The following is a 19,074-nucleotide window of genomic DNA, read 5'->3' as shown; positions in this document are numbered from 1 at the left end:
GGGGGGGACGGGGGGGGGGGAAGGCAAGACTTGGCAACCTGGGCTGTCTCACACAGCAGCAGGTTTTGTTCTCCATGGGATAACCCAAGGACTGTGTGGCACATGGCCAAACTCTTGAGTAAAGGACTGCAGTCCTTGTCCCTCTCTGGCCACCTTCCTACTAGCAAAGGACCACATCAATTCATGCAGCATACAGGCTTGACACATCCTCATCCTCCCTGCTCCCCAAACGATGGGGGAAGGCTCCACAGGAGTGGTGCTGGTGGGACCAGGAGTCTCCTGCTCCTTTCCCCTGCAGCAGTCGGACCTGGCAGGCCCCAGGAGCTGGGAATATCTGCTTGGGACAGGACGCCACTCCCACACAGCACAGCAAAGCCAGGGCTGTGATTCACAGGGGGAACCACTTCCTTTGGGACAGAGGTAATGGCTCCCATTTCCTGCTCTCTACCTACCCAATTTTTAAGGTTCCCATCCTCACCACAAGCATCACACAACTTGCGCAACAGCAGCTGGGCTGTGTAGTTCATAGCCCAGCAATTCAAGGTGTTTCTGGTTGATATCTTTAAAGCTGGGATGTACCTACTTGTGAGGAGAGCCCTGGGAAATGCCACCTTCCTTTTGGTAAACTCCTTCAGGATCACCATACATTGCTTTTGGGGCTCATGTAAAAAACTCAGGCCCTGTGAGTTTTATTAAGCCCCCATCTTACAACTGAATAACACACCCATGGTCTGGCCCCTGTGACACACTGAACACTGGGACCTCTGGCTGGCACTGTGTTCTCTGCAAAGGGGTTGAGTAACCATGTTCAAAGGATAACATGGCATTTCACTACAGTGGGACTGACTGTGTGATTAGAGTTAGGCAGGTGACAGTGCTCAGTGCTGAAGTCTTCTCCGGAAAGCAACCATCTCAAAAAAAGTTCGAAGTATGATACCCCAAAAGGAGATACAATTAGGAGATACAGTCACCATTTTTACAAATCATCAGATCATAAGATAACTCATGTTTAAAGGAACCCCAAAAGGACATATAGTTCAACGTCCTGCTCAAAGCAGAGTTAGCTAAGAGGTCAGACCAGGTCACTCAGGGCTCTAACTGGTCCATTTGCCTTTAGGATGCCTGTTGCAAGCACTGATGAGTTTGGGTTTTGCATTAAAACAAAAGAATTTGCACTTAGTGAAAAAGAAATTATAACATCCTTCGAAATATCAATATGATCCACAGACTAGCAGGAGTGAATTAACAGCAAAAGACTCCCCAGTACTAATTCCTCTGTTCTGATTTCCAATCTACTCTGCTAAAGCAATGAATAAACTGAGCTCTGGTAGTTGATTCTCTAAATTCTGTAAGTTTGCTCTGTACAAGTGGCAATGCCATTGCCAGCCTTGAGCACATGGCTTTGTACGGTTTACATAGAAACACCCTTTACCAGCAAAGTGTATTTGCTTCCTGGCCAAACACACTAACAGTAAAATGTTAGCTTTTTATAAACTGCCTGCAGAGCCCATCCCTGGAAGCAATAAGCTATTGGTTAAAGATTCCTTAGACTGCTAGTGACGTTTCCCAATAATGGTCCCATTTATAAACACAGATTACAGTTCCTACACATGGGTTTAACAGCATTGGCTTGTTCTAAAGTGTGCTTTACCCTGCGTTATCAGAACAGTAGCTGAATTCTTCCTATTGCAAAAGGGCAAATTCAGATACCTTTAGTCACCTTTTTCCATCATGAGTCCCACTGAATTAACTGAAGATTGATGATCAGACAATGAACAAAGGGCTGAGCCTGCACAGAGGGCTAACATAGAGTTACCATTACACTGTGGGACTTCAGACCACCTCTGTAGTGGAAAGGGCCCTAAGTTTTCTAAATTTCACCTTCAAATCACAACCTTTCACTGTTTTATCAGTGTGGTTAAAGCAGTGAAACCTTCTGAGGTACGTAAGTTTATATTTTCTGAATTCTACATTTAACTTAGTTCATATACTGGAAGGAGACTGTCCTTGATTTCACTGTAACTGCATTCAGCCAAAGGATTGCAGATGGAATAGTCTATAAAAAATACCAACACCGCTAAAGGTGCTCTGCTTTAATGACAGAGTATGGAAGACAGGCAATGTTATTCACTTTAAAAGCTACATGTGGGCACTTTCTGAATTCAGTATAGATACTGTGCTTCTGGCAGTCCTCCCACTGTCATTTCATGTGTTTGTCTTCCCAAAAACACACATCTTCCAAAGCAAAGCTCTGGGTCACAAAACACGACACAAGGTGTATGCCGGGACCACAACCAAAAGGCAAACAGAAATTCCAAGGGGAAGAAGTTTACTGAGTGGTATTCCCTAAATTCCAACCTTTTCTGGCTACCCCCTACCTTGTTTGGCAGAGGCAGGAGCATCCCTTTGGCAGGGTTTTCTTAAGCTTTTCTTTGCTATGTTTAATGCCCAAAGCCTACAGCTGTAAACGGTCCTCCTAAATTATCGAATTCCATAGGTGTGTGTCACCTCCTGCCTCGTGGTACCAGAGTGTCTATCAGCCTCTTCCTTATTGCCTGATCAACGATCCCCTCTAATCACCCTCTTCCTTATTGTCTAAATATTTCCTTTACTACCATTCACACATGGGAATAACTTGTTTTAACGTTTTACATGACAGATATTTCAGAAACCAGCCGTATAAAAACAACATTAGAAACACAGACCAGCTCTCAGCTAACAGCGTGCATTAAATGAGCACATGGCAATCTCCTTTTTCTTTTCTTTTTTAATCTATACCATCAGTACTCTTAACCCCACCTACTAAGTCCACAGCACACACCTAGCAGTGGTACAAAAGGAGCTACAAAACATGTTTTAAACTCAGAAAAAAAGATGGGGATGGTATGCCAGATTTATAAAGAACAGCATTTCATCCCTGCAACTGCATAACCCAGTTTTACAATAATAATAATAATTGTTTGTGCTGCTGACTTCCTTCAACACCTGTGACCCTGTTTGTCGTGGCCTCACTGCCTGCTGGAAACTTGGCAAAAGACAAGAGAAGAGATATTAGGGAACCAATGCTACATCCTGAGAGAGGCCATAAAGTCCAAAGGTTGAGCAGGATTGCCAGGAGCAGCCTGATAAAGGAAGGAAGCATGTGGCTCTGAGCAGACAAACTGCTGCGCCCGAGTACAACGTGTTCAGAGGCTGGAGCTGCACCCCAACGCCGCCCACGCTCCACAGAGCACGCACTATCCAGGGACTCTTCCCAAACAGCCCCCTTGAAAAAGAATTATTTTAAGCCCCTTTCTGAAATGAGCATGTGACTGCTCAGTGCCAGAATTTCACAGATCTTTAATTTTAAAAAACACTCCTCTTTATTATTTCAAATTAAGGTAGGGTGATTTGTTGATTTAATAAAAGAAAAAATCCTGTGCAAGACCCCATCTGAATTAGCATATTCAAGCCTTTCCAAAATCTGGCTCCAGTGAAGAACTTGTCCTTAAAAATCTATCAGACTGTAACTAAGCTTGTCACTTGGCATGTAAAATAAATAAGCCAATAATCAGATCCTTCAGAAATTTTCAATGAAACCTGTAAAACTGTCTCATAAAATACCCAGCATTTGAAGAGTTTTTATTCAGAAGGAGAGTACAGCACCTACAGGTTTCACATTAGGAAGAGCACGGGGCATTAATAACTTTTCCCCCCTCTTTCCTACTCACCACTCGCTCAGTTACACGAGCACAATGTTTTGTGATGCCACACTGTGAATCTGAGCAGAAAACCCTTTCCTGGCTTTCAGCACAAATGAAACCAAGAGCCCAGCATGGCCCCACGAAGGACTGAGCGAGCACAAGCAAAGAGCAGGGACTGGCAGCCAGGGGAGGGAGGAAAAAGGACACGGATTGCTTTGAGCTCATATTGCTGCTGAGCACTTTCTATTATAAAACCATAACCTAATACGCTTTCAAGACTCCGGCTCTGAGCTGCTTCCCACCATGCGTCTCCTTCCCTGCGCGGATCCTACAGGGATCTATCCCGTTCCCGAAATACGCCAGCGCGTCGGACACCGCTCTCTATTATATTTTCATGAGTCACTAAACAAGAGGAAGGAGAAGCCCAGCAGTGCCCCTAAACTCTTCCTTGAGAAGCAGCAGCACGGTCCATAAGGACGGCTCTCCCTGTGAGTGCAATGCCTGGCTCGGCAGAGCTGTCCTCCCTGGGGAGCTCGGCCGTGGGAAGCAGGAGCAAGGAACTGCCTTTTTAGGACTGTGGCTGAGCGGGGCTGGGAAGAGCTGGGGCAGGATCAGGGCTCTGGCAGCAGTTCCTTGGCCTTATAAGGACAAAGCCAGGTATTTTCCCAGCCAGCACATCCAGGTAAGGCCAGACAGGACTTCCTGGGCTCTCCCACTGCCCAGGGAGACCCTTGTGCACTGTCACACCTGCTCAGTGCAGACCTACAGCCCCGCTATCCCCAGCCTCCGAGCATTTCAAATAGGCCTTATTAGGAAACAGGGAAGCTTAATTAACTAATTGAAAGATCGTTCTGAGATCTGCAAAGACAGATGGTTTGTGGGTGAACCATTCTTGATATTAATGTGACATTTTAAGGCATTCTCAGCAACATTTTGGAGCGCAAGTCTCTAATGTCAGGCATCTTTTTAGCTCCCTACGTAAGAGGGAAGGTTTCCAGAGGTGAGGAGCAACTGGATTCTCCAAGGGCTTTAACAGAAGGAGGAGAACACCCAAAGCTTCAGACAATCAGCAATTTGTTTAAAAATGTTTAAGAACACGCACAATTAAGACTCCTTCCCAGCTGCCTAAAAATTAAGGCTGCTTCACAGAAAAGCCAAAAGGTTTTAGTTTCATTCCGTTTAAGTGAGATTTCTTGTTATTACCTGTTTTATTTGTCCAGGAGGCAAAACAAACTAAAGCACTTCAGGACAAATCCTCCCATATAGGATATATGTGTAAGCAGCCCTGACCATGAACTCTCCCATATTGTTGCTCTTTTTACTTTCCTGACTCTGATTTTTATAAGTAAAAAAGGAGGCTGTGACTGAAATAGAAAAAAAAGTACCACTTTCCCCCAGCAATATCCATTTTTAAATTTGATTTTTGAATCTTTATCAGAAAAATAGCCACAAAAATGGAGTATCCTTGATACTCCACTCTAGAAGTTTGGCCATTTTTCTTTGGGGAAATAAAAAAAGTAATCTCCCTTTAGATATGGTTAAAAAAACAACTTGCAGTATAAAGTTAAAATGAGACACTACCCACCCAAGATTAACCCAGCTTCTCAGTTGTGAATATGAAATGGTACATTGAAATTCAAAGAATTACCAAGTCATTTTACCATCTTAAGTTTTTTGAGGTTAAACTTTGATAACTGCCTGCCTGGAAATGCTGAAAAGTGTGGGCTTAGCTCAAAGCAGCTACTTTAAACGTAAAGATATGAGAATGACTTGATAGTTTTGATCTGTACTACTTTTTAAATCCACAGACAAGTGTCTGCTTTGCATCTCAAACTACTGCACCATTTGTGCTTTCAGGTAACAATCACAGAAGGAAGACCAAAACTTGGATTCCTCTTGCCACATCCCACTTGCAACATATTGGCAAGAAAACATGGGGGAAGTGCTAATTCCCCCTGGGTAATCACAGGGCATCCATTTCTAGGATTCCTTGTGAGAGGCCCATCCACAGAAACGAGGCTATGGACAACAGGAAAAATTACATTAATCAAATACATTAAATATGTGACAAACTAGCCTGAGTTCAGACGTGTAGGACTTTCTCCAGTTGTTGACTGGGCTGGGATTACATTTCCATAGCTCCAAAGGAGCACCAGGGCAAGGCTATTTTCATAAAAGGAATAAAAGTTTTGACACCAGGTTTCATATTGTAAGTTTCTCCTTTAAAATAACCTGCTTGCCAAAGCAGTTCAGCTGCCAGAAGGGGAGAGAGGCTGGGAAACTTTATTCCCTTTTAAAAGCAATGTGGGCTGTGCTGCTCAGGTACCCAAGGCATCGCTTCAGAACCAGGGAGCGCTGGCTCGTTAGGAGCAATTAAAAAAAATTCTGAGGGGATTTTAAAAACAACAACTTCCCAAAACAAAACATGCATATGTACCACATGCATTTGTTTATGCAGCTGTAATGAGTGATGAAATCCATTTATGAGCTGAAGTCACAAGATTCTAAGCAGGTCTTTGTTTAATCTCAGTAAGTCATGACATTTCCCTACTACTTATAATAATGTGATTTGGATCAACATTTTCAAACTTATGCACCTGGTTTTTAACACTGCTCACCAACTGCACTTCTCTTCTGCTTCTCTGCAGACAGAACAGACAGGTTGTTTTGGAGGCACCACTTCGATCAAGCACCCTAAAAACAGATAGAGAAACCTGGGTTTAGTTGAACACATGCCTGCAGTTCTTGAATTCAGCACATCTTCTGCAGTTCTTACTCAGACTGAGACTCTGGGCAACCTACAAAGAGCGTAAATAAAAATCAATGAGACCATTAGTGGGATGAATACTTACAGCATCAGCCCTTCTATAACCACAAAGTCTGCCCAGATGGATGCCCTTAAAAGACTTTCAGAAGGTTTGCTCCAGACAATGACTCTCGTTCCAGCACGTTGCTGTGACTTGGGAGAATAAAATGAAGATAAATGCAGCTGTTTCTGCTTACATTAATGCAGCATTAGTGCCCTCAGTAACAAAGGTAGGACAGAGTATGCAGGAAAATAAAAGATCCAGCACAAACAACTATTAAGTTACATGTTTTGTGTATTTATAAACTGTGCTAGGCTTTAGATGTATTATTATATAGCTTTAACATCAGTAAGCCTGCATATAAATCAAGACCATGGTTTTAGCTTTGATATTAAGGAGAAGAAAAAGGACAAATCCAAAGGTATTTGGCACTGCTGCTTTTGTCATTACGCTGCTATTAGCTTTGCAAACAGCTCTGATGTTTTGTGAGGATCAAATCAAAACTAAATGAATCCAGGTCTGCTGGTAATGCACTAGAAAATATAGAGTGATTCTGTATTAGTTCTTTCAAGAAGGGAAAGAAGGTTAGCCTCCTGGGCTGATCAAAAAGTCAGTGTAGCCAATGCACCAGGACAGGACATCCCAGACAGAGGAAAGTTCTCTGGGCCTATAAGGTGTGAGGGGAAGTGTTGCTCCAATACCCCTTCTCTGTTCTGTCTCTCCTTTGGCCCATTCACTTCCTGCTCTCCAAAGTCCCCAGCGAGCCAGGAGAACAGGGGCATTTTCCAGTGTGTCAGCAAACCAAGATGGCAGGAGGACATAAGAACAATGCAAGGACCTTTCACCTGGCATGTTTTATTCCAAGCAGCCCCTTTTTTACGTGCAAAAACATAAAGTATAAGACAATTTGTCCAGCAGCTTGGACCCAAATTTAGGAAGGCTCTAACAAGGCCAAAGCCAGATATGCATAACCAGCAAAGTCTCTGCATCACCCAACTGGCACCAACACAGTGTGTTCCTATTCCTTGCAATTTTTACAATTATTTTTGTTGATATAGGAAAAAAATATGCACTATTTCCTCAGAAATGTATATATGCTAGCTATATTCATGGGAAAATAAACTCAAATGCTACCTTCCTACCTAAATTCTAGGTCTATAAGGATTGTACTTTATATTTCCCCATTTCCAAAGTCCTCTTCAGTTATTTTCCTTTCGGTTTTGGGATTTACTGCATCAGAATGTCCAAAAGAAAATGGCTATAACTACTGAAGTCAGAGTAACAACTGAAAAACACGTATCAGTAAAAACCATTCTTTAGTATGTCAGCCCACATGAACTAAACCCAGCTGAAAACTTCTGAGAAATTAAATTAAAATAAATAACTGTGAGAGTTAAGTAAACAGTTCCCTTACTGGATTTGTTATAACTGACTAAAACCTTTCTTCCTCTTTCCACATTAAAGGAGAGGCTTAAAACCACATTTTGCATATTTTACTAGTTCAAACCTTTTCTAACCTGGTTCCCAGGTCAGACCAAGTCTAAAAAAACTTTAAAAAGTGAATCTAACATTGTTCTAAAATAACAGAATCCAGCTGAGTGTGAACAATAGGACTATCAATAAATTTCTACTCTTATTCCCAGACCCAGGGTGGAATTCTAAACATTTTTTAGCCCTTAAGATCACAATTTATTGAACTGAACTTGCACACTAGCTTTAGCAATCAATGTTACCCATTTGATGCCTCTGAATGCTTTCACCAGAGAGAGGAACTGCACGTTTGGAGAAAGAAAAACATTTCTGTGATTGTTTTAAAAACCACAGTTGAAAGTTTCTTGAAAGGTCAGAAAGCAAGTTCTCCTGGTAGACACAGATTAGCAGGCAGAGGGTAGGCAAGGTGCTCAGGGTGTATGGGAAGGGTAATCCATCAGACTGATAGCACCACTATGTATATGGTACAATTATATCTTATCTCCCCAGCCCTGCAACCAAAATAAACCCCATGGAAGCCTTGGAGTCTGCTTCTGTTGTCTTTAAGTACACACCCCTTAGGGTGGCGACCCAGGACACACCACACGCCTTTTACCTCATGTAAGACAAAAGCAAAACAAATATAATCAGTATTTTTCCTTTTAGGACTCTCACTGAGCCTCTTTGATGTGTTTTCCCTAATCGTTTTCTCCTTTTAATCATCACACTCAGGGGTTTCTCTGAGCTTATTATGGTTTAGGTTTTATGTAACCTCTTCCAGGCGGGCGCCTTCCCAAGCTCCCAGCACAGCAACTGCTGTAACAGTACACAGCAACTCTACACCGAGGAATACCTTGGCCAAATGAAACCAAAAGGGAAATTTAGATGAGTACATTCTGCTTAGGTTGGAATTTTGGCTCAGATACAAGAGTTCACACTCCTGGTCTTGCAAAAAGAAGCTCTAACGGAGATACTGAAAATGAAAGTACCTCTTCTACTTCAAAGCTGAAAATCCGGCCGCTACTACAAAGTGTTTTTCTGCTCTGGGAAATTTTGCTTATCTACACCCGTTCATGAAGGGGAAATCCTTGGTCCTGCAAGTTACCTGTGGGTTTGCCATTCACTTGACTAGCACTGAGACTCAGCCAATATGATTTACTGGTATAAAACTAGTTTAATTTCCAATTCCCATGTGGCTGCTTGCCAATATTTCTTTGTCTTATGAGCAATTATTCACATTTACATTTTATCTTGATTCTCTTTAGCAACATTCCTATTTACACAGAGAATCCTTCCATGGATTACTACATTCTTTTCAGTTTTACCTAAGAAGTGCATTGGTGTCCTATAGTTCCAAAATTTTCCTGATCCCCTATTACCAAAATGGCTCAATTTATAACAGGAACTATGTAAAACTCACATAAATGAAATACCTATAAAATATCCTGTAAACAGCTGCCCCCCATCTAAGCTGCCAGTAGATTCATGAGGTTCTGAAGTTAATTTCCATTTATCAGCTAAGAATTACTGATATCACTGATACTCATTTCTGTTGTTCCATGTCAGGACGCTGCCCATGGAGGAAGCAGGAGCTGGGACAAGAACTGGAAACATTTCCTTCACGTGGGAAGGTGCCCTGCTAAGAAACTGCTAATTGAACCTGACAGCAGGCGTATAAACAACATTAGAGGGAGTGCTCACACATGTACTCCCAATAAAGGGGAGGACAAGGCGGTGAAAGTCAGAGCTATTACAAGACAAATACAAATTAAGGACATTGTTTTTAATCTCCAGGATACTAAAATATTTCTGAGAGCTCCCACTGGGAGAAGAGGGAGGGAAAGAAGCGGGCAGGGGAGCAGTGAGCTCTGCTAAGACTTTTTTAATTGTTTCTGTCACCTTTTGTGGGAAAATCATTCTAGAGAAAAGCAAGAGAGGATTTCGAAACTAACAGAAAAAGACTTGCTAAAAGGTACTTTGCTCTCTGTAAAACTTCCCATGGGGCCTGAAAAAGCACCCTGAGCATGCCCTTTATCACACAGCTTTGCATATTGAATGCTGTTTGTTTCAGAGCAGTTGTATATTTTTACCTGGGGGGTTATTCCTGTAAATTGTCCCCTGATTACTGATCTGTAAGAAGCAAGTGAAGGAGTCAGAGCTACCACAAAGATATAAATACAATTATTGAAGTTCATGGGATTTTCAACATCCCCCCTCCTTTTCCCAAAACTTTAACCTTTGAGTGAACACTGCCATATATATATTTTTGTTTGGCTGCCTGGTGGGCTACCTGAAAATCATCAGCACTCTGAGAAGAAAGCTGCTATGGTTTATTCAGCATTTCCTTAAACCGAAGTCCTGCTGTGCATTACCATTTCCCAGAAAGGTGCATTGTTCTATCAGCACCCCTATCAAATTCAAGAGCAGAGACGCGCTGTCGGGACGTGCAGCAGCTCAGATAGGCCGGGCTGTTGCAATCCTGTTGCAATCCTGTGCAGAAAACAGAACGTTAACACTGGCATGCTGCTCCCACGCCCTCCCCTCTCCAGGCTTCCCATTAACTCCGTGACACCCTGCAAGGTACAGGATTTATTTACACAACACCACTCTTGAGACGAGCCTTTGTTCGGCTGCAATGTTGACAAGGCTTAGGAAGCACTACCCGCCAGAGTAAAGGTGTATTAAGCATCAACTGAGGATGAATGAAATGCTTTGAGACTCGCTTGATCGAGTTTCCAGCTGCAGCACAATTCCCTTTTAGCCAGGAGCTGCTGGGACAAACTGGGGAAGCTCCTGGCTTTCACAGAGAGCAGTGGCTGGCACTCACATGGAGGTTCCGCGAGGACTTTAATCCGGGATATGTGGTGACACCCTGAAAAGAAGCAAATTCCTCTCTGCCCAGCCATTCATGTTTTTGCTGGGCTGCAGTTGGGATGTGTTTCCCAACACCCTTCACCTCGCGGCTGTGTCAGCGCCAGGGAGGGGACAGCGTGGGAGCCGGAAGGAGGCAGGACTGGCTCTTGTGTCAGCAGGGCCGGCCGAGCACACGGCGCGCCCGACGTCATTCCAGGCGCTGCAGATTTACATCTGCTCAGGAGCGCTCCTCCGTTTTCCTTAAAAAGCATGTATGGAGAGCAGTTTACAGCGTAACGTAGGTGTAAAACCAGGCAATCTCAGGAGCAGATTTATGGGGTGGAAGCGTCCAAAGGGGTCATGAGCTTCACCTCCCCACTCCTGCAGGGGCAGCGGCTGTGGCACCCATCCTCTTCCCTGAGGGGAGTAAAAGGCAGGAGAATTCCCGTGTTTCACGTGGTCATCTTCTTGCCAAAGGTCTGGACTGAGAAACAGGGCTTATTCTTTAAGAAACGACCAGTGGGAAGCTGGAGAGGTGCTGGTGCTGTGCTTCAGCATCCCCCTTCTGGGAAGCTGCCGTGTGATAATTCCTCCTGCATGAACACCTCCAAATCACTTTCAGAGCCCCTCAAAGCACAGGCTCTTAATGTAAAGAAAACAAAATAAACCCCTCAAAAAGCAAGCCCATAGCAACTGGAAGATATTTGGTCAAAAATGTCAAAGAGTGAGAGTTAAACTGGCATAAATCTAAGTGCCAGTATATGCTCCGCACAGTCCTGAGTCAGATTCGAAATGCATTACAAGACTCATGAACCAATAAAAGCGTCAACGATTGATATCCTAAAAGCAAATGGGGGCAGTAACAAATATTTTATACCAACAAGTTAATCCTAGATCTTCCAGATGAAAATCCATTGCTTCTCCATACCTATTCCTTAATGCATTTTTAAAAATAAAAATAGTTCATACCACTTGTCCAGCATTTATTCCCCCCAGATCTGCCTGCTTTACTAGGACTTCAGTCTCATGTCCATTTTACAAGCAGGGGAATCAAGCTACAAAGATACTAAAGGTGATTAAGGGCCATTCAGCAGGGAGGCAAAAGCAGGGAAGAGTGCAGTTCCCATTTGACTCTGTTCTCCTGTTTTTCCTCTTTGGGTATACAGAAAATAAGATTACTTCTCATTAAACTCACAAGGTTATATTAAAGAGGTGAACAATTTTTTTTGCCAAACTTTTAAAGTTTTCTTAGTTGTCTTGAAGGGAAATATATTCCCCACCAGTACTGCTTAAGGGTTAGGTAAATACTCTGCTGACCAATAACAGAAATGTGAAATATACCCCTGTTCTTATTAACATTTATGTAATAATCCAGGGCTGAAATTGGCTATCATTGAACTGACCTCAGATCTCTGACATAAATGCCTATATGAAGCACCTGGCAATGGGCTGGGAGCATCCACACCCAGAAGTGCTTTGTCTGGGCTTGCAGCTCTGCCAGCCACACACCTTTTCCTACACCGGCTGCAAGGAACTCAGGAACTGGAAAACATCAGCACAAAACGTGCTTATGTAGAGCAAGGCTACTGTTGTACCATTAACTCTTACAACACACGTGCTTCACCTCCCTCACATGACTTACCTGAGCCCACAGCCCTCTCCTCACTGAATAGAAACCTCTGGAAATCTGTGCATGTTGCAACTGGTACCTAGCTTTCTAAATACCACACAGCCACTTCTGGAATGGCTTTCTAGTTGTTCCCTATATAAAAAAAAAGGTAAAATTTAAACCAATCTGAATTTCAATTCACAGCCTTTAGGCCTTTGCTTTAGTGTTGTGCTTTTATTCTGAAAATTCTCCTTGATCTTATGAACTTGTTTTTAACATACTCAAGTGTTACTGCTTTTTTTATGTTTCTTATGTTCTCAACAGACTGTAAACAGTCCTGTGAGCTGAGCAACCCATCTGCCAAAGACACCACCAGCTGCTCATGGACCTGCTCTAGCACACATGGGAACATGCAGCCTGAGCCCATTGTAAAAACACAAGATCTCAGGTAGCGATCCATGTGATCCAAATGATTCTGAGCTAAATTTTCCATCTCTTTTTCCTTCTGAAACAAGGGAACATATAGATGCTGTAGTGTTGGCAGCTGCATACAATTTTTACCACAGAAAAGAGGAAAGAACAGCAATTTTGAGGGGTTGAGTATCCTGGAGAACTCTCCTGTGAAGTCCTGAGGGTCTGCTGTGGGTGAGACTGGGACATTCCCAGCCCGTGAGGGGACAGGGCTGCCCGCACAGGGAGGAGCAGCTACGTCACTGTGTGATAGCTCAGCTAGGATCAGAGATCAGGTTGTTGTTTATTAATCAGGTGGGTCTGAGGAAGAGAAGCAGTTCAGTAGCACCTTCTCTAAAACAGAAGCCTTGAACTCTGCTTGTGCTTCCAGGCACCATCCTTCCCAGGCCGTGCCCTTTCCTCCCTACATTGCCTTCCTTGGCTCTTTGGCAACCCTAACTGCTCCCACACCATGACTCCAACATAAATGACTGTCATCCACAGTGAATGTTTCCTGTTCATTTGAATTACGTGAGCAGGCACTCTGTAAACTTCCCCACAGGCTCCACCACACTAATCCCTGGGAAGGAGCAACCTGCAGAACCTACTTTCACTGTTGAATGCTTTCTCTGTTTGTTGCTCCTCCTGTCAGAGCCATTACTTGAATTCAGACAGGTGTCCTTACATCTGTCACCCACCAGCCACTGCTGACATTCAGGAACAGGAACTCGCTGTCCGTGGCCAGAGCAGGAAAGCTTGATTGCTCCCTGGAAATCCCTGAGCTCTGTGCTGCTTTTCACTGGGCAGTTTTGGTCTCACGCAGACTCGCTTCCTCCCCTTCTCCTGTTGCAAGTACTGCTTTATCCCAGGTAGCCAGGAGCCTACTGTGCCAACAGCTGCTAAGACAGAGCAAAGTGTCAACTTTGACAGGATGCCAGATTGTTTATTAATTAAAAATTTAAGTACTCTGAATCTGTCCTGAGACCCTAATCAAAACTGAGCTATTTTACCTAGGGCTCTGAATGGTTAAATCCAGTTATTCTGAGATTTTCACTCACAACTGGCAACCAGAAATAAATCCATTTTGTTGACACTACTGTCTGTTTATTGAAATACCCAAAGACCACAAAGCTAACTTCAGTTCTCCACAGTGAAACCCCACCTCAGTAACATGGGAACAAATGCACGCTTCCAGCAGGATCTTTCCCCCTGAACACAATAAATATCTTTTCGAAGGCGTTCACCTGCTTCCCCAGCACTCAGCATCAATATGCTTCTATTTGTATGGTACATTTTTCCTGCTGCCAGCTCCCAATGCCAAGCAGAGCCGTCTGCTTCCCATATGCCACCCGTCCTCCAGTGCCTCCTCTCCTGCTTACCTTCTCTCTCTGGGCTCCCGCTGTGGATCAACTGCTACTCTGCCAGCCTTCTTGGTGTGTAGAGGATTTTTCCGACTGCAAGCTCCACACGATGGGAACTCTGCCCAATTCTCTATTTCCCGGAGCACCAGCTAAGCTGTGGTATAGAAATAATGAGCACAGAGACATTATTGGTGTGACATTTAGATTTGTAACATCCCAAACATCCTCCTAGAGCAAGGTGTCCCTGCCCAGGGCAAGGGGGTTGGGAGATGATCTTTAAGTTCCCTTCCAACCCCAGCCATTCCAGAATTCTAAAAAGCACAGGAAGCAAGGCCCCAGGGTTCTTTTCAGACTCATCTCTAGACAAGGTAGTCAACTTCTATTTGCTCAGGGTTTTGTAAAAAATACATACAAGTGTTAGAATAAAAAATTATAAAGTTCATTACTTATTTGAAAATGTATTTCTGAGCACTTGCAGTGAGCACTGAAATCCTCTATAAAGCCAGCTGGGAATAGGAAGCACAATAGTGAGAAACTTAATGTAACTATTGAGTGAAGAGGTCATCCCATCCACTTTAGAGACAATCCTATCACACCTTTCATTCAGATATTGCTGCACATAAACATCCAGGGTTTGAATTGCTCAGGCAGCATTCTTAAGAAAATGAAAAACGTTTTTAGTGGTTCTTCCCTCACTTCTGCAGCCATTCTGTGTTTTTACAGCACTGCTGTCCTGCCCCAGAGGTAACCCAACAGGTCTTGCAAAGCCTCCTAACTTTGCCCCACCTCCATCATTCACAATCTTGTCTCTCTAACCTACTCATTTTCCCCCATTCCACAAACTATTAGTTTCAAAGAAATTCAGAGATTAATTAAAATGATTGGTGGGATGAGTAGGTGAGGGGGACAGGCTAAAGGGCTTGACAAGAAGAAAGATGAAAAGGACTAAGTGCGTATGGCTTGGTTATGCGATGACTAATGGAGGGTGGAGGAGATGGACACGATACTCATTTACAAGTGCCTGTGGTTCTGAGGAGCATTTTTCATGTGCAAAATGAAGACTCGCTCAAGACCGGCTGGGTTTTTTCAGAGTTTTGGTTCCCGAGTCCTTCATGTCAAGTTGTGAGTCCCACTCTTCCCCCAGCCTATGCATTCCCACCTTTCCCTTGTGTCCCCAAATGTAGGGATTTATTTTTATTCCAGACTCAGTTCCTGGATCTCCACCTGGCCACAGGAGTCCTACTGGGAGCAAAGAGCAGGAGGAGAGGCCACGGAAGCCGGGGGTGGATGAGGTGGCAGCTCTGCCACACCTCTGCTGTGCTGCAGACTTGGACCCACTTGAACTGACGACGCAAACACACCCTGAGGAACCAGGAAGGAACTGGGACCAGCAGAATCTGGGAATTATTTTACTTCCACTTGGCCTGAGGAAACTCTGTTCCTCGTACCCTCTCACTCGCACCTTCTTTTACTATGCTTTGATGGAGTAAATAAGAGAAAAATACTTGTTCCTTCTAACTCTTGTCTCCCCCAGTTGGAGAAATCTGGTCTATAGTAACTCCTTAGGCAAGCAGAAAGCAGTGTGAGAAGATGCAGTCATTCCCAGTTTTATTCACTTTAAGAGGTAAAGAAGGAGATCATGTTTTGAAAGCATGAAGTGTTTTTAAAAAAAAAGACAATCTATATAATAATTTTCTATACAATAAAAATGTTATGGAAACTTCTCTGAGGACAAGAAAAAGCAAAATAGTCTAACATATCGAAAGAAAATGGTATGCTTAAATATTTAACATACATGTAATGTATATATCTCTAATAGAAGAAAAACTATATGGAAAAAAGAATTTTTTTTCTGCAAGCACTGTTTCCAACATAAAAAAATCAGAAACTGCTATGTATCCTTTTTTCTTTCCTTTTTTTTTCCCCAAATGATTTCGAAATAAGCCAAAAGCATTTGAGATACAGGAGTGAAACAAAAAAAACAAACCCATTTATTCCTGGACACCAAATATAATTTAGACGGATGTGGTGTGTATAAGAAATTTTAATTTGTCCCTGAAAAGCCATTTAATTATTCAGATTATCTGATTGCCTCACTCAGGCTTCTATTGATTGATTAGAGAAGTTTATAAATCAAAATCTGCATTACTGCTGCCTAACGCATCGGCCTCTCAGCAATACAGGGCAGGGATTGGCAATTCCTACCCACAAGTTTGTTTATTGAGCCATGTAAATGGCTATGGTTTGTACCTGGGTCAGGAAGTGTTCCTTCATCCTACTAAAGGAATATTTACTTAAGGACGTCAGGAAAGGGGGAATAAAAGTCCTGAATTAATAGGTGTTTAATAAATCAGGGCATAGCCACCAGAATTCCCAGCTCCTAGGCTAATGGCCACAAAGGATCATTATCCATCGGTCCCACTTCTGGTTCTGCTCTACTCTGAAGGTCTCAGGTGCTGAACCTGGGACTGAAATCTCAGCCAAGCCCTCCCTAAGGTCCCATATTAGGCAGAAAATCCTCTGGGAGCAGCCAAGAGCTCTTGCCTTTGATTTCAGAGCTCTCCTGCTCTTCACAAGCAGCTTGACTCTATTGCAGCCTGGACCAAATAACCCCCAGTGAGCAGCAATTAACATAATGAGTGTCCCCCACAGCTACAGGGCCTCAGCTCCAACACGTCTCCAGCAAACTGGAATGTCTACTCCTGAAACTCCGCCTCTGCAAGAGGAAGGAAGTACAGAACTGAAATGGGTGGAGGGGAAAAAAAATTAAATTAATCCCTCCAGCCCAATCTAACCCTCACTGAAGTTAATCAAAACCTTGCATTGATATCAGTGGGCTCTAAAGGCAGTTTTTCAAATCTGTAATAAATAGAGTGGTTTAAACTACACTGAGCATGTTCCTCGTAGTCTGAACTTTGCTTTCTAGGACAAAAGAAACATGCAGAAGAAAACCCCGAAAGATAAAACAAAACAACTAAACTCTTAACCAATTAAATACATGAAGTTAATCAGAATAAATTTTATTAGTAGTATTTGTCTATACAGCAAATTAATTGCATGGCTTCCTATGTACCACAAACCACCTCCCGTTTTTAGCTTTATTTGGAAATATTTAAAATATTTTATTTCAAAATAAAAACCTTCACACAATAAACGACTTAGAATTCAAGTCTTGCATTTCTCCAGAATTTCTTCCTTGCCCTTTATAAACACAAAAACTGCGGGGTGACACAGAGAAGATCATTTATGGGCTATCTCCGGGAATTGTAACACATCAAGGACCGCCACATCAGGTCCGACGAGATACCCATCTCTGACAAGAGCCAGGAGTGGATCCCTAGGGAGGCACACGAAACCAGGGATGCCCCCCCAGGCACAAGTCATTTGCAGCTCTGGGATTTCCAGAGCCAGTGTAAATGTTCTGGGATTCACAGACCTTAGGTGATTTCTCTTCTGTGAATTCATCCAGTCACGTTAAAATCCTTCAGCCCACCCTTGCCTGAGAGTTCCACCGCTGAACCACAGTTCTGTGAAGACATTTCTCTGGTTTGTTCTGAACCTGCTAGTTTCACTTGATGCCCCCTGGCTCTGGTGCCAGAAGAGTCAGTCACTGGTCTCTATTTATCTTGCATGTAAAGATTAAAAAGATTGAGCAACTGCTTTGAGCACTCACTGCACTAATGAATTTCAGAGATCTTATGCATGTGCAGTAACTTAGTGCTGTTTGGCTGAACTGTTTCTGCAGCTGAAGTTTGAGTTACCTGCAACCCAGAGAAATGCTGCGAGGACACCAGCAGCACACAGCAAGCCCCCACATCCATTCCAAACTTTGTATTTTGTGCCACAGAGTGTTAACACAAACACTGCATGTATAATTTCCATCATTCCAGTTAACACCAGTGCCCACCGTGTGGCCAAACAGGGCCAGGTGGGAACACCAGGAAAAACGCGAAGAAAAAAACTCCAACAACTTCAAAGAGGGGAGCTGGACCTTCACTTTTCTGTCACAGCTGCTGATGTTCTGTTTGCCTCATTGCTCCTTCCTATACAGTAACTGGTAATTATGTCATTATATCCAGAAAAAAACAGCACTGGAGAATTTGAAAGTGTGTTTTCAAAACTGGACCTAAGTTTGTCAGCTTCACATATTGTGAGAAGGGATTGAACCTGACAGACCAAGTTCTGCAGTGACAAAAAGCTGAACAGCAGGTAACAGCTTCATGTTGGAAGCATACGGAGCACTTGTTGCACTGCCGGCAATCAAACACAGAAGTACAGCCCTGCAGTCCCTGTGCCACGCCGTATTGTCACCGTCTGTCCTCAAATACCTGCTGCACTTTATTCCAGAGGTAGCTGCCACTCAGCATTCTCAAATCCCCACCACCCCGAGAGAAGGGTGTGTGCGGGGCAAGGTAAGAAAAACGAATCCCTTTTATCAGCGCTCTGCCCTGGAACGCCGCTCGCACCGAGCAGCTCCAGCGGACCAGACAGCTCCCATCTGTTGCTCCGAGGGGAACATGCCAGCACAGACTTTTCTCCTCCACCCCGATCCTTCGGCTCCAGCCCTTATTTTCCCTCCAGACTAACCTGGAGGTATTCCACAGCAATACTAGGGCACTGTCTAAAATTAGGCCGTCGCTGTCCCCTCCCCGTGAAGGACAAGTTCAGAGAACCCCATCCGCAACCCGGCTTTCTCCTGTCGGGTTTTATTTCCCCTCTGTATTCTCCTGGTTATTATTCCTGAGGCCGGGAATTGACGTCCCGGGTCTCTGTGAAGGCAAAGCCGTGCCGGGGGGCGGAGGTGCGGGGGCGTACGCGAACGCCCGCGGCCGAAACCCGCG

The 19,074-nt window shown here is 43.7% G+C and overlaps 1 protein-coding gene and 1 long non-coding RNA gene across 8 annotated transcripts in view; one reads left to right on the top strand and one right to left on the bottom strand.

Moving 5' to 3' along the window:
* The window catches only part of FGGY (FGGY carbohydrate kinase domain containing), a 257,963-nt gene extending 243,582 nt beyond the window's left edge, over positions 1-14,381 (bottom strand). For 3 of the 7 annotated variants that reach the window (XM_017733509.1, XM_017733512.1, XM_017733511.1), the window contains exons 1-2: positions 13,571-13,759; positions 6,281-6,377 (exon numbers count right to left, since the gene is read on the bottom strand). The gene's annotated coding sequence lies outside the window, so the exon portion shown is untranslated. Of the gene's footprint in view, positions 1-6,280; positions 6,378-13,570; positions 13,766-14,251 lie in introns of those variants that run through there. The other 4 variants (XM_017733516.1, XM_017733514.1, XM_017733510.1 and 1 more) reach the window with 4 other exon arrangements.
* On the top strand, positions 14,322-17,372 carry LOC108446569. Its single transcript, XR_001861782.1, has 2 exons — positions 14,322-15,355; positions 15,437-17,372. It is a non-coding gene; the product is annotated as an uncharacterized LOC108446569 (long non-coding RNA).
* Positions 17,373-19,074: the final 1,702 nt, after the last annotated feature.

Source organism: Corvus brachyrhynchos, unplaced genomic scaffold, assembly GCF_000691975.1.
Source record: "Corvus brachyrhynchos isolate BGI_N302 unplaced genomic scaffold, ASM69197v1 scaffold34, whole genome shotgun sequence".
NCBI classification, from domain to species: domain Eukaryota; kingdom Metazoa; phylum Chordata; class Aves; order Passeriformes; family Corvidae; genus Corvus; species Corvus brachyrhynchos.
The sequence above is the reverse complement of the archived record's forward strand: the minus strand, read 5'-3'. Positions and strand labels throughout refer to the sequence as shown.